Genomic DNA, 13,211 nt, shown 5'->3' on the forward strand with positions numbered 1-13,211 from the left:
GGTGGTTTCTCAGAAAATTGGACATTGCATTACCTGTGGACCCAGCTATACCACTCCTGGGTATATGCCCAGAAGATGCTCTAACATATAACAAGAACACATATTCCACTATGTTCATAGCAGCCTTATTTATAATAGCCAGAAGCTGGAAAGAGCCCAGATGTCCTTTAAGAGAGGAATAGATACAGAAAATGTGGTACATTTATACAATGGAATATTATCCAGCTCTATTTGTTTCTTATGCCTTTTATTAAGTTCTTTCCCTTCTATTTTTTGTTGTTGTTGTTGTTGTTGTTGCATCCTCTTCCAGTGTATGTATGTGTGTGTGTTTTCTTGGTATATTATCTTTTATCAATTAGAAATATGTTTTTTTTCTAATGAGACAAAAAGTGGTGAATACAGTTGGGAAAGGAGTTTGTGAAGAACTGAAAGGAACAGGGAGGGAAAACTCATAATCTGTCTTCAACAAAAGAAAAACACATTGGAATTCATTTTGTATAGTATACATTTTGAACAAATATATGTTAAGAATGTTCTGTAACAGTACCATACAAAACAGTTTAAACTGTTTTTTTTTTTTCCCTAAACCTGTTGTGCTGGAATTGAGGATAAACACTGAGGTAATTATTTCTGAGATGTTGTCTTTTTGTAATTAAATAATTGACATTTATAATTTATTTCATCCAATAGTATCATATCACAAACTTGTCTCAAGATTCCAATGGGCTAGTTACCAAAAGTTACCATGTTTTGATAATTTAACAAATTCAAAAGAATAAATATTCATGATGCTTGTTTTTAGATGGAAATGGAATTAAGATTAATTTCAAAAAGCACTATCATAGGGAATGTAAGTACCTAAAAATAACAAAATTATACCAATTCCTCTCTCTTATTTCTAGAAGCATTGTTCTCTCATCATCATCAACAAATTATTTTCTGAGGGATCAACTGGAAATACATATCATAACCTTTTAATTCTTTCAGTATTGAGGCTTTCGTGCAGAGCCTGGCTTATATTAGGCAAATGTCCGGTTGGTTATTCATGTACATACCCATCCCTTATTGGTCTTTGTTGTGGTGGTTGTTCAGTTAGGCTAGGTTAGGTCTGGATTTTGATGCCTTCAAATTCTGTATATAGATAGGAGTCTCTGACCTATATCATTTCCCTATTAAGTTTGGAAAAAATATTCCTTAAAGTTGTTAAAAGTTTGGTTCATACACTGTGACACAATGAAATATAAGAAATGTTAATAAATGGAGCCTAATATAAGATCTTCATGTCATAAGAGATTTGCTCTCATAGGAAATTCTGTGACCTGGAGTCTTTTCTTTCCTTTTTGCTCATTCTGGGTGTTCAGACATGATCTACAGATGGAAGCAACCACACTGCACAGACTTTGAACAATGTGATGGTAGGGGGAGCGGGTGGAAAATGTTCTATACTTGTATGCTTTAGTCTCTCTTTTCTGGTGATCATGAACTTACCCTCATGCACTTATCAAATGTTCATATATGAGCTGAATGGTGAAAATAACTGGTTGACTATTCCTCTCCTCCAGATGATTAAATTCTAAATAAGAAAAATAACCCTGTCTCGAAAAACAAAAAAAAAAAAAAAAAAAAAAAAAAAAAAAGAAAAGAAAAGAAAAAAAGAAAAAAAAAAGAAAGAAAAAAGAAATGAAAAGAAAAAAAGAAAAATAAACAGAAAATATTTATTTAGGCACAAGGAGATGTAGTTTCTTGTGAAGGTTAGACTTAGGAAAAATATTGTGTATATTTCCAAATGTTTACAGTTTCTCCCCATGCAGAAGCACTTAGGTATACTTTTCCCATTATTTGCTGCAAAAACCTGGAGCTTCTAGAGGGCAAGCCTCATAGACTTGTGCTGGATTTCATCAGACAGCAACTCAAGTCCTTTAATTCTAGATGAAATTTTCCAATCCTGGAACTGCTTCCTGGAGAGAGTTGTTTTTGTAGGTGTCTAGCCTGGTTCTCTGCATTCATCTAGCAGCCTATCCAAGTTGGAGGGCGATGTTTTCCTGTAACTACACTTTTGTAGTAGAATCTGAAAACATACTTGATTGGTTTAGCTCATGAAGTTTTGCATTTTGGGGAGTGAGTGGTGAGACCTAAGTTCTAAGCCAAAATTCTCAGTTAAATTTTTAAAACTAGATTTTCCGCCCTTCAAAATTGCATAAAAATCTCAGATTATATTTTAAATACTAAAAATATCAAAAGCTAATAATTTTTTTACTTTACAACTTTATTTTTTAACTTTTTTGTATAGTATTATATATTCTTTGATTTTCATATTGGTTAAAAAAATTTATTTTTGTAATATGTTTTTAATTGAAATAGAATTAGATCACATTCAGGGGATACTTCCATCTCTCCAACTCCTCACAGATAACCCCTTCCTTAAACCTCTTCCATATTCCCCATATCCCCCTAATTCTCAAACTGATAGACTTCATTTGATTATTATGGATATATATATATATATATGTATATATATATGTATATGTATATATATGTGTGTGTGTATGTTTCTGTAGTATATGTATGCACTAATACAGCTTTCTGAGTCCACTTTTGTTGGTGGTAGGTATATGGTTTGAAGGCTGACCACTCTGCCATAGACTATTAATGAAGGACTTGTGTCAGAGAAGGACTAACTTTTCTTCTTCTAGCAGTGATTATTTCTTTTCTAGAGGTAAAATGTGTCCTATTTTAAAACATCCTTATGGGATTAGTCCTTAAAAGGTACGATCTGTTTACAGCTGCTTCAATTAAATTCAGGTTTTAAACCTTCACCTTTCTAAGATTATTTGTTCTTAGTGCTGGGCCTGGTGAAGAAGGATACTAGGACTTCATGGTTATTTTATCATAACTCTCTTTTTGTTCAGGATGTAAAATATCTGTTTCTGCAAAGGATTTCTGTTCATAGAATAACTCTTCTCTTCTTTGGTAATTCATGCCAATTCACTGGTGAAGTCTGTTAGTATTTCCAAACTTATAGTCCTATGAGGTCTTTCAAATATTCTAACTATACTTTGGTCTAATATTCTTTAATCCTATGTGGTTTATGTATAGCATGAAGGTAAATTTAAGCATAACATTCTGAAAGAAAGGGATGTTATGTATTAGGACAGCTTTCTTATATTGCTTGTGCTTTCTGTGTAAAATATTCACCTGGGAGATACTGTAGCACTGTGATCAAGAGCAACTTTTCAGAAAACATACCCTCTGCATGGATGTTTTTACATTTTTAATATCAGATGAGATGCTTGCTACTTTTAAAGAAAGCCGTGTAGTAGTTCTATGAAATTGAATTTCTAAAGTGTTTGGAAGAGTGTATGATATATGCAGGGTAGTCTGTGTTTTTTGTTATTAGCAAAACAATGGTATTATCATAGTTCAGCTGTTAATAAATCACTGATAAATTATTATATATTGTTCTTGGATCTTGAAAGATAATAATTTAACAACTATTTATTATCATTAGACACTATATGCTGGGCAAGTTCTATAAGCAATTATGCAGTAAATTGATTATTTTAAAAGATACACAATTTCCTTGAAGAAATTATGTGGGTATCTGTTAATTGTTCCAATAGAGTAAGAAATAATTCCACAGAAGGAAAAACATTGACGTTTAGAAAGTAGGCCTATTCAGGGATTTGAATGGAAAGAATGAGCATGAACCGAAAAGTGAAAACAAGAAAGAAGGGCAAACTAGAGATTGAGGCATGGGAGTATCTGGTATTTTAAAGGAACAATGAAAAGACATATTATCTATATTGAAGAACACAGAAGAAGAAAGGAAAAACAATAGCAAGGAAGTATCTGTTGAAGACATATTTTGTAGAATTTTAGTGCTATGCAAATAAATTTTTAATATCTTGCAAATGAAGTTTATGCTTATTTAAAAAAAAAAACTTGCCCAATGTGTATGGGAGTCTGGACATTAGGATCATTCCAGTACCAGGAGGAAGAAAGAAGAAAGAAAGGAAGGAAGGGAAGGAATTAGAAAGGGAGGGGGAGGAAGAAGACAGTGGGAGAGGGAGGAAGGAAAAATAATTATGCCGATATAAAAACAATACATTATTAAATGAGATCACCCCGTGGATTCTTGAAGGCACTGGGAACACATTCAGCACACTATATTTCCCTTGCTGCTTTCCATATATTCACAAGTTAATACTTTGGCCTCTATAACTCAAGCTACCATTTTCTCTTCAAAGGGAGTAAGCCCAAGCATGGTGGTGCTATTGTTTGAACTCTATATTTTTTACCCAGGGATAAGCTTTTGGGTTCTGTTTCTTTGTTTTATTGCTGGGTCAATTTGGGGCAGGGAAGTACTTCAATTTGATTGACTGATTATATAGAAAGATAGATTGGGCAGGAGGCTGTAAACCAGACTGATTCTATAAAATCATCCCACTGTCCTTACATATTTTAAACAAACATCTTTATGGTTGGTATTTGTTCTAGAACTTCAGTATTTGATAGAGTTTTAAACATTTTCATTATCTCTCTTTATAGATGCATATTTTTCACTTTATATATGCTTTCCAACTTTTTTCTTTAAAATTATTAGATAAGTACTTGGAGATAACAAACATCCATTAAATATTTCATACAAAACATTACATTTCATTGTCAGTGGAATATTTAAGTCTGCCTTCTTTTCTCCCTTCCTTCCTTTCCTTTCTCTCTTTCTAATTTACTTTTTCCCATCCTCCTTTCCTTATCTTGGCTTCTTGGAGCAAATAATTACATATACTCCAAAATATAAAAACGCACAGGGATAATTGGTATCAGGAAAATACCAGGTAAGTTATGGCCTCTTAGGAAACTAGCTCTCAGGGCGGCTGCAGACCTTTGTGGTTTCCATGAAGAATTGCTGCTGAGCTGATTCATCTGTATGCACCACTAAAAATATTTTTACCATTGATTTTCCTGCAGCATTGATCTACCACCTGACGCCATCAATAATGAGGTTTGTCGGCTGATTTCTCAGCCTGTCTGGAATTTTTCTTATGCTTTATTTTCCCCTCTTCTGTAAGAAGAGGGACTGTTACTTCAGTAGGAAAATTCTCTTACCTTGAACATGGGAGTTTGCAGCCTACCTCTGAGTCTTCCTCCCAGGCCTGCTTCTTCTTTTTGTCTCTCTTCTCACTTTGTTATTTGTTAGAAACTCTTTCATAGTCTTGAGAATTGTGGTGTTCTTTTTTAAGTTTCGTATGCTTTGGCACACAAATTAAATGGAACAATTATCTGTGGTAAGCTACTTTCCTGAGGCTAGAAGAATGCTTTTTCTTTGCTGCTGATAAAAATCCAAAGGCATCGAAAAAGCTGATTCAACTAAGTCCTCAGTGCAAAACCAGTCTGTAAACTTACATGCTCACTTACTGAAGTTATCTTATGTTTGGCCCGAATATGAGAATTTTTTGAAACACAAACCTACTCCACTGCGTTTATAAAGCAAGACTATAGAGTGAAAGCAGAGAGGGGCAAGCCAGTACTCCCAGGTCACTTGTAAAATAAAATGTGTATGCACAGAGCCTTCTGTCAAGGCCCTGATCCTGGACAAAATTATAACCCAAAGTTTGGTGAAGCACTTACAGGGATGTGTATATTCATTATTATTTATGAACTTAACCAAGTATTGCTCACTCTACACAGAACAGATGTAAACAGCCATTTTTTTCTGGATTCAGAATATTGAAATATGACAGGTCATGGAAAAATTCTCACTGATGATTAGGACAGAATTCCTAAAGAAACAATATAAGAAACCAATGAATTTATGTATATCTGGTTTTTTTTTTACTTTTATATGTTTTTAGGAATTTACAAACATCATAAGTTACATCCATTGAAGACTATATATATATATATATATATATATATATATATATATATATATATATGTGTGTGTGTGTGTGTGTGTGTATAATCTTCCTAGTATTTCATCCTTTCATTTAGAATATACATGGCCTTCTATCATAATTAAGTACATGAATTATGTAATTTCTAGACAATACATTTAGTTCATTATTTTGGTTGGTTATAAATGTTACAACATTTATTTGAACTTGGGATATTTTTAGTACTCAGAGAACTTCATACTATGCATCCTTCCTACGCAATGTGTTATTGCATAGGAATGACACATATAACATCATGTGTTATTAACACACATACTTATATGTTATTGTTGTGTAGCTTAGTATTCATATGGGAATCCTAACAGTGAAAGCCAGGGCTGTCTCTGACTCTTTTTTTGTTATTAGATATTTTATTTATTTACATTTCAAATATTATCCTTTTCCTCATTTCCCCTCCAGAAACCCCCATCCTATCTCCTCTCCTCCTGCTTCTATGAGGGTGCTTCCCCACTCACACACTCATTCTCACCTCACCACCCTGGCATTCCCTACACTGGGGTATCGAGCCTTCAGAGGACCAAGGGCCTCTTCTACCATTGATACCAGACAAGGCTATCCTCTGCTACATATACTGCTGGAGTCATTGATATCTCCATGTGTACTCTTTGGTTGGTGGTTTAGTCTCTGGGAGCTCTGGGTTTCTGGTTGGTTGATATTGTTGTTCTTCCTATGGTGTTGCAAACCAATTCAGCTCCTTCATTCTTTTCTCTAACTCTTTTCTTCTTACATGGTTGCCTTAATATAAGGAGACATGCCTATTCTTATTGAAACTTGATATGCTATGTTTGTTTGCTAAACCTGGGAAGCCTGCCCTTTCTCACTGGAATGGAAGGAGTATTAGATAGGAGAGAGGGTTGAGGGAGGACAGGGAGAGAGAACAGAAGGGGAAATTTCAGTTAGAATGTAATATATGACAGAAGAATACACTTTTAAAAAGAGTCAGAGACAGCCCTGGCTTTCACTGTTAGGATTCCCATATGAATACTAAGCTATACAACAACAACATATAAGTATGTGTGTTAATAACACATGATGTTATATGTGTCATTCCTATGCAATAACACATTGAGTAGGAAGGATGCATAGTATGAAGTTCTCTGAGTACTAAAAATAAAGTTCAAATAAATGTTGTAACATTTATAACCAACCAAAATAATAAACTAAATGTATTGTCTAGAAATTACATAATTCATGTACTTAATTATATATATATATGTATGTCTATCAATAGATTATGCACAATAAAATTTGATACATATATACAGCAGACTATCACTCAACTATAAACAAAGATGAAATCATGAGGAAGGGGAAAGGAATTGTGGAATCCTGGTCTCTTCATTGTGAGATGACTGTTGCACCCATGACTCAGAGCAACTGTGCTTACCTGTCCAAAATTTGCATAAAACAAAGCCTGCAAAAAATCTCAGCATAGTAGAGACAGATAATCTCTAGGTTTTCATCATTTACTGGTATAAATTCACCAATTTGCAGTGGATAGTTGTTGGGAAGATATTCTTTTTGGAGGGTGTGGCCTCAGAATGGTCCCAACTATGTACTCATAGCATTACTAACCAGACATGAGTTGTCAAAAAAAAATCAAAATAAATAAGCTTTTAAAATAGATAGGGTAAATACAATTATAGTTCATTGTATGCATGTATAAAATTTAATAATAATAATAGTAATAGCAATAAATAATAATAATAATAATAATAATAATAATAATAATAATCTTCCTGTCCATATCAATATGTTCTTTGATATTACAATTTTTATGGTCTTCTTTATGCAGCCATTTTTATAGGGACTGTTTCAAGGAAGACTTTTTAGTACTCTAGGCCTTATAGTCTTTGTGTCACTCTTTCAAGAAGTTACCTGAGCAATAATGCATGGGCTGAAATATAGATGTTTCACTGGGGCTGGATTTCTCAACATTTGTTAATATCCATGTATATGTCTATTTGTGTTTTTCTGTGATCCCCTGACCAGACAGGAACTAACGGTCAACTACTGATAGTGTAAAAAAGAGAATTATCTTCTCCAAATGATGTGTCCCATTTTTGATTGTCTGCTGCAAAGTAGTATACCTTGAAATTATTTGTTTAACACCAATATAAACAGACTCAGAGACTCAACATATATATATGTATATACATAAATATGTATATATGTGATATAATCATATTTCAATTAAAAACCACAAAACAATTTAAAATTTAAAGTATAATTTTCTTTCTATGCATTGTTCTCCAATTCTACATTATGATAGAATCTTGGAATCTTGGAATTAGCTATAGTAGACACAGTCATACCTTAAAAATCACAAAATACTACAAACAGGGCTTTGATTCATGTTTATTTTCAAAGGTTGTAATGTTAATGTGATATGTATTAGCATATCACTAGGTCAACATATAGGGTGTATCAAGAAGACTAAAACTACCATGCAGAAAACATGAGACAATAAAATAAGGCATTAAGTTAAAAAAAAAAAATAAAGGAGACCACTAACTACTAACAAAATAAGACACAGTTGAGCCCAAGGCCTCACACATGTAAAATACACATTTTGTTACTAAGGCATATCTCCAGGGTGCAACAAATGCATACGGCTAGTTCATGTGTTTCATAATTGGTCCCAGAAGTGACTTGAATTTCTTGAACATGCAGAGTGTAATGGAGTAAAGGTTGTTGAAAAGAAACAACAACAAAAAGGAATGATGTAACAGTAATGTAGCCACTGGGCAGGGCAATGCTGTTGTGGAGCCAAAAATGTTAACAAAGTAGAATTCTACGCATATGAAGAATGTTTCAGAACAAAACTACAAGTGACATGGAACAGGGTTATAGAAATTTCTTAATAACATAATACCATTTCTGCATGCAGATATGATGGTATGTAATCCACTCAAGTTATCTTAGACATATCAGAAGTAGAGAAGAGTATGGCAGGAGTTGAGGTAGAAAACTAAGCTAACAATATGGTTGGAGGAGAGAGCTAACATGAGTTTGATTGAATAACTTGGGAAGTTCTTGTGTTCAAGAGTAATTTTCAGAGTATGGGAGGTGCCATGGGGAAATAAAATGCTTGTGTAGTATAGATAGGCCTGAGGCTTACTCCCTGGTAATACAAAACAAAACAAACTCCAAAATTTTGTGAAGGTCCCTTGCAATGTGTTTAGGTGTTATTGTGCCGTGAGATTTTGTTAGTATAACAAGGCATTAAAATAAAGAAGAAGAAATTAGTGTAAACTTTTTAATGGTTTACCTAATAATCCTAGTTTAACATTTTATAGAATTTCCAATAAACCATTGGATAATTGTGCTAATAGGTTGAGTACAGTTGCAGAAAGTTGCTTTATTGTTTTTCCCAATCTGCTTTTATACAGTTTTAATTACATTCAAGTATTAAGGTCAGTTGTAGGTTGAGGAACTAGCAATACAATAGATGCAAATCATCAAGAAACAAGCAAGACAATAAACACAAATAGTTAAAGAACAAGCAAGGCAATAAACAAAGTCCCATGATAACTCCCGTGATCACTGTTGCTAAGGGTTTACCAGAGTGACCAAAATATCTGAGCCAACTTCCCTGTCCTAGTCCAAAGTCATTTTCATGCCTAAAATTACTTCTTTGTTCTAGCCTTATATCAGATTCCTTCCTGAAGCTCACTTCCTTGTCTTTGGCCCATGTAATATTCCTGCCAAGCAGCCCATTTCCTTGTCCTTGGCCCATGTCAGATTCTTGCCAAGCAGCCCCAAAAGCTCTTCACATCTCCCCCTTTTTTATTTCATAAACAAGACTGAGCCTGTCTTAGGTCATTCTGACAAGGATGCCTTCTTTACCCATCATGGAATATGCATTATCAACAGCAATCAATGCACTTCTGTCTTAGGTTGGTAAGGCTCTGTGCAGAATCTTACCCATCCTTGGCTTGCCAGGCTGTTAAATTAATAACTCTGTCTGGGGGTCCATTTTCAGGTTCAAGCCATGTATTTGGCTGCCAACATGTTGATGTTGTTAAAGACAATCTTTCACACGATTGACAGGAATAAAAGTATTCCCAGTACATTGACAGGAATAAAAGTATTCCCAGGACATTGCTTTCTAGTTCCTCCATATTTGGGCTTACCACAGAGCAGTATGTCTGTCTTTTACATGCTAAAAAGCACCTACAGCAATACTGCTTTGTTTTTTTCAAGTTTAGCTGTATTTTTAAACTCCTGGAATTACATTGTTTTTTTCTAGAATCTAGCTTCTATCACTCCCCTTACAACAAACCCCCTAGATGTCATTATCATTTATACCTTTAGAAAGGTATCATATTGAGCTCTATAAAGAATTCGCTCTCAATTTTGCTGTTTTAAAATGCAAATAGCTGATATACTAATGTTAAAAACCATGATTGCATCTTCTCATAGGTGTTTTTCATCCATTATTTTCTGCCAATGTTTTAAAAGTACACATTAAGCTTATATTTCTTTAAGATGTGTTTTTAAACTGCAGATGGCATAACTGAACATGTGTTTATACCAATAAAATACCCAAACTCTGTTATTGAAATACACTCCTATCAAAATCTCTGATGTTACCTTAGAGAGAAAAATCTTCCAGTACTCTAACATCAGGCTTTTCTTTTTCTATGTTCCCCTATTTGCTAAAAATAAATATATCAGTGGTTTTAATGAGGGTTGATGTCTTAAAGGATTGATCTGGTTAGGTCAATGGATAGAACAGTGATATCCATTCATCAAAAAGCATTTCATACACAAAATTGTGTAAACATGGCCTAGGTAGGGAGTAACATAAAGAGAAGGGAGAAGTAGGCACTGGGCACAGTGGTGCTAGCCTTTAATTCTAAGAGCTTAGGAGACAAAGGCTTAGCACTTAGATTTCAAGGCTAACCCATGCAATGTAAAACGGAGAGGGAAGAAGGGGAGGAAAAGAGAGGAGATGAGAATTTTTAGGAGAAAGGGAGATGATGTGAATGGGAGAAAAAGGAAAGGAGCAAGGCAGGAAGGAAGAGTGAGGAGAGAAGTGGATAATTACATTAATGCACACACACACACACACACACACACACACACACACACATCACTTTCTCTACTCAAATTATATGTTAATATTCATTACCTGAATTAAGCGTTTGCACATTGTTATTATTGTCTCATTATTAAAAAATAAATTCCTGTAATCTTTTGTGATCCGTATCTGCAATGGTTACTAATTTTGTAAACTACCAGAAAACAGAAGTAGACATTTCTGGGGTTCAAGAGATGGTTCTGTTGTTAAGAGTACGTGCTGCTCTTACAGAGAAAGTAGGTTTATTTCCCAGTATTGTAGTAACTTAAGACAATTGGTGACTTCAGGTCCAAGCTATCAGCATTGCTTATGAGCACCAGGCATGGGTGAAGTATACTTACATACATGCATATAAGTATACTTACATATTCTTATGAAGTAAAAACAGACACATCTTTTTTAAAATGTTACAATTTTAAAGTGAATGATGAGTCTGCATGAGTGCTTAGGAAACCCTGGGCTTCACTAAAGGGTCAAATACAAGGAGGTTGGAAAATGAATAGAAGGACAGTTGATATGGGTTTTACAAAACATTAAAACTATGTCTCTTTAGCCATGAATAGTTTTCCAAAGCATCATATCTGTTTCTCTTAGCCATGAACTTTAGCTTGGGATTTGTCTTATTCTGTTATCCTTTGAAAGATACATAACATTTCTGATCTGTGAAGTAAAAGTGACAATTCCTGTTTTAATTTTGAGAAGGATTTTAGGAGATATTTGATTAAAAAGCTTGTCAATACTTGAGGCATTGAGCAGCTCTCTCCAGGTCTCTGCCAAAAGAAAATTGTTTGCTTTGTTATTATTTGCATTTCTTTCATTTTTAGGACTTAAACCTAGCAGTCTACCACTGTGACACTTTGAATTGAATTTTGAATTTTATTTCAGTCAGGGTCTCAGTTGTAATCCTCCTGCTTCAACCTCTGATGTGGCTGAGATTACAGATCTTCATCACATGCTCGAAGCACCATCATCTCTCTATTTGTAAATGTAACTTTTATTTCTCAGATGAAGTAATGAGATAAGAGCCATACCCAAGCTGAGCCCAGAGCATTTTCTTCTGTGTTATAACTATCCCTAGGCCTAGATCTGGAAGATTCTACCCTCTATACAATCTAATATCCAACCTAACTGATCCAGTCCGGCTTCTCTCAGCTGAAATGCTCTGTGTGTCCTCTTACTAACTTTGGTAATATGTTCTAATCTTCTGGCTCCTCATTCTCTGGCTTGTTCTGTCTTTATCTGTGTGTAGCATGTTGCAACCTGTCTTTGCAAAACTGTCCCACTGATACTACCATACAAACATACCAAGCACTGCCACCACACTACTTCTCTCTCCCTCTCCTTCCCCTCCCTCCCCATCTCTCTCTGCTCTCTTTCTTTGCCTAGTGAGAGGTAGACATATTCTATCTGACTCATTCTGTCAAATCTTTCTCTAATTCCAAATTCCATACTTTATCTGCAACTCAATTAAATGTCATTTTCCAGCATAGCTGCTTCCTTCTACAAACTAATCTTACCTCCATTGTTAAGGATAAAAGTCATGTACTAAGAGCACGTCTGTATTCCAGCCAGAAGGATGGAAGATCTGTCATTCGTGCCAGATCACACAGACTGAGAAGGTCTTTGGATGTGATCCCTTGCCAGAGCAGCCATGCTGCTGGATTAAAATTTCTCTACAAATATGGTAAAAGGTTAGATTTCCAATACATTGTCAAGCTTCAGTTTCTTAAACTTGAAATAGTAGTATTTAAATTTAAGTCTGTTTAAAGCATATAAGAGAGTTAGAAATGTCTACACAGGAAACAATAAACTATAATGGAAAAGGTTAAGTTTAAAAATGAGTCTCTTTATATTCAATATGTGAGAGGCAGCATATTAAAAATGCTAATGGTTTTTTGTTTGAATAATCTTCTGCTTTGTCTTTTTCTTTTAGAAAAATATTCTATTAACTTCATGGAATGATTAAACTATAGGTTTTTAGTTTTAAATCTTAGATTATTTTGAAATTGTAAAATGGTTTGCTGCCTTAATATTATCTCTCTTAAACTTAATAACTTGAAAACCTAATAACTATTATTGATTTTACTAAAATATCTTACTTTCCTGCCTGCTATTATTGTTTTCTGCAAGATTAAAATCTTAATGGGGCATAATAAAATATACTCTTT

The sequence above is a fragment of the Arvicanthis niloticus genome, chromosome 25, assembly GCF_011762505.2.
Source record: "Arvicanthis niloticus isolate mArvNil1 chromosome 25, mArvNil1.pat.X, whole genome shotgun sequence".
Taxonomy (NCBI): Eukaryota; Metazoa; Chordata; class Mammalia; order Rodentia; family Muridae; genus Arvicanthis; species Arvicanthis niloticus.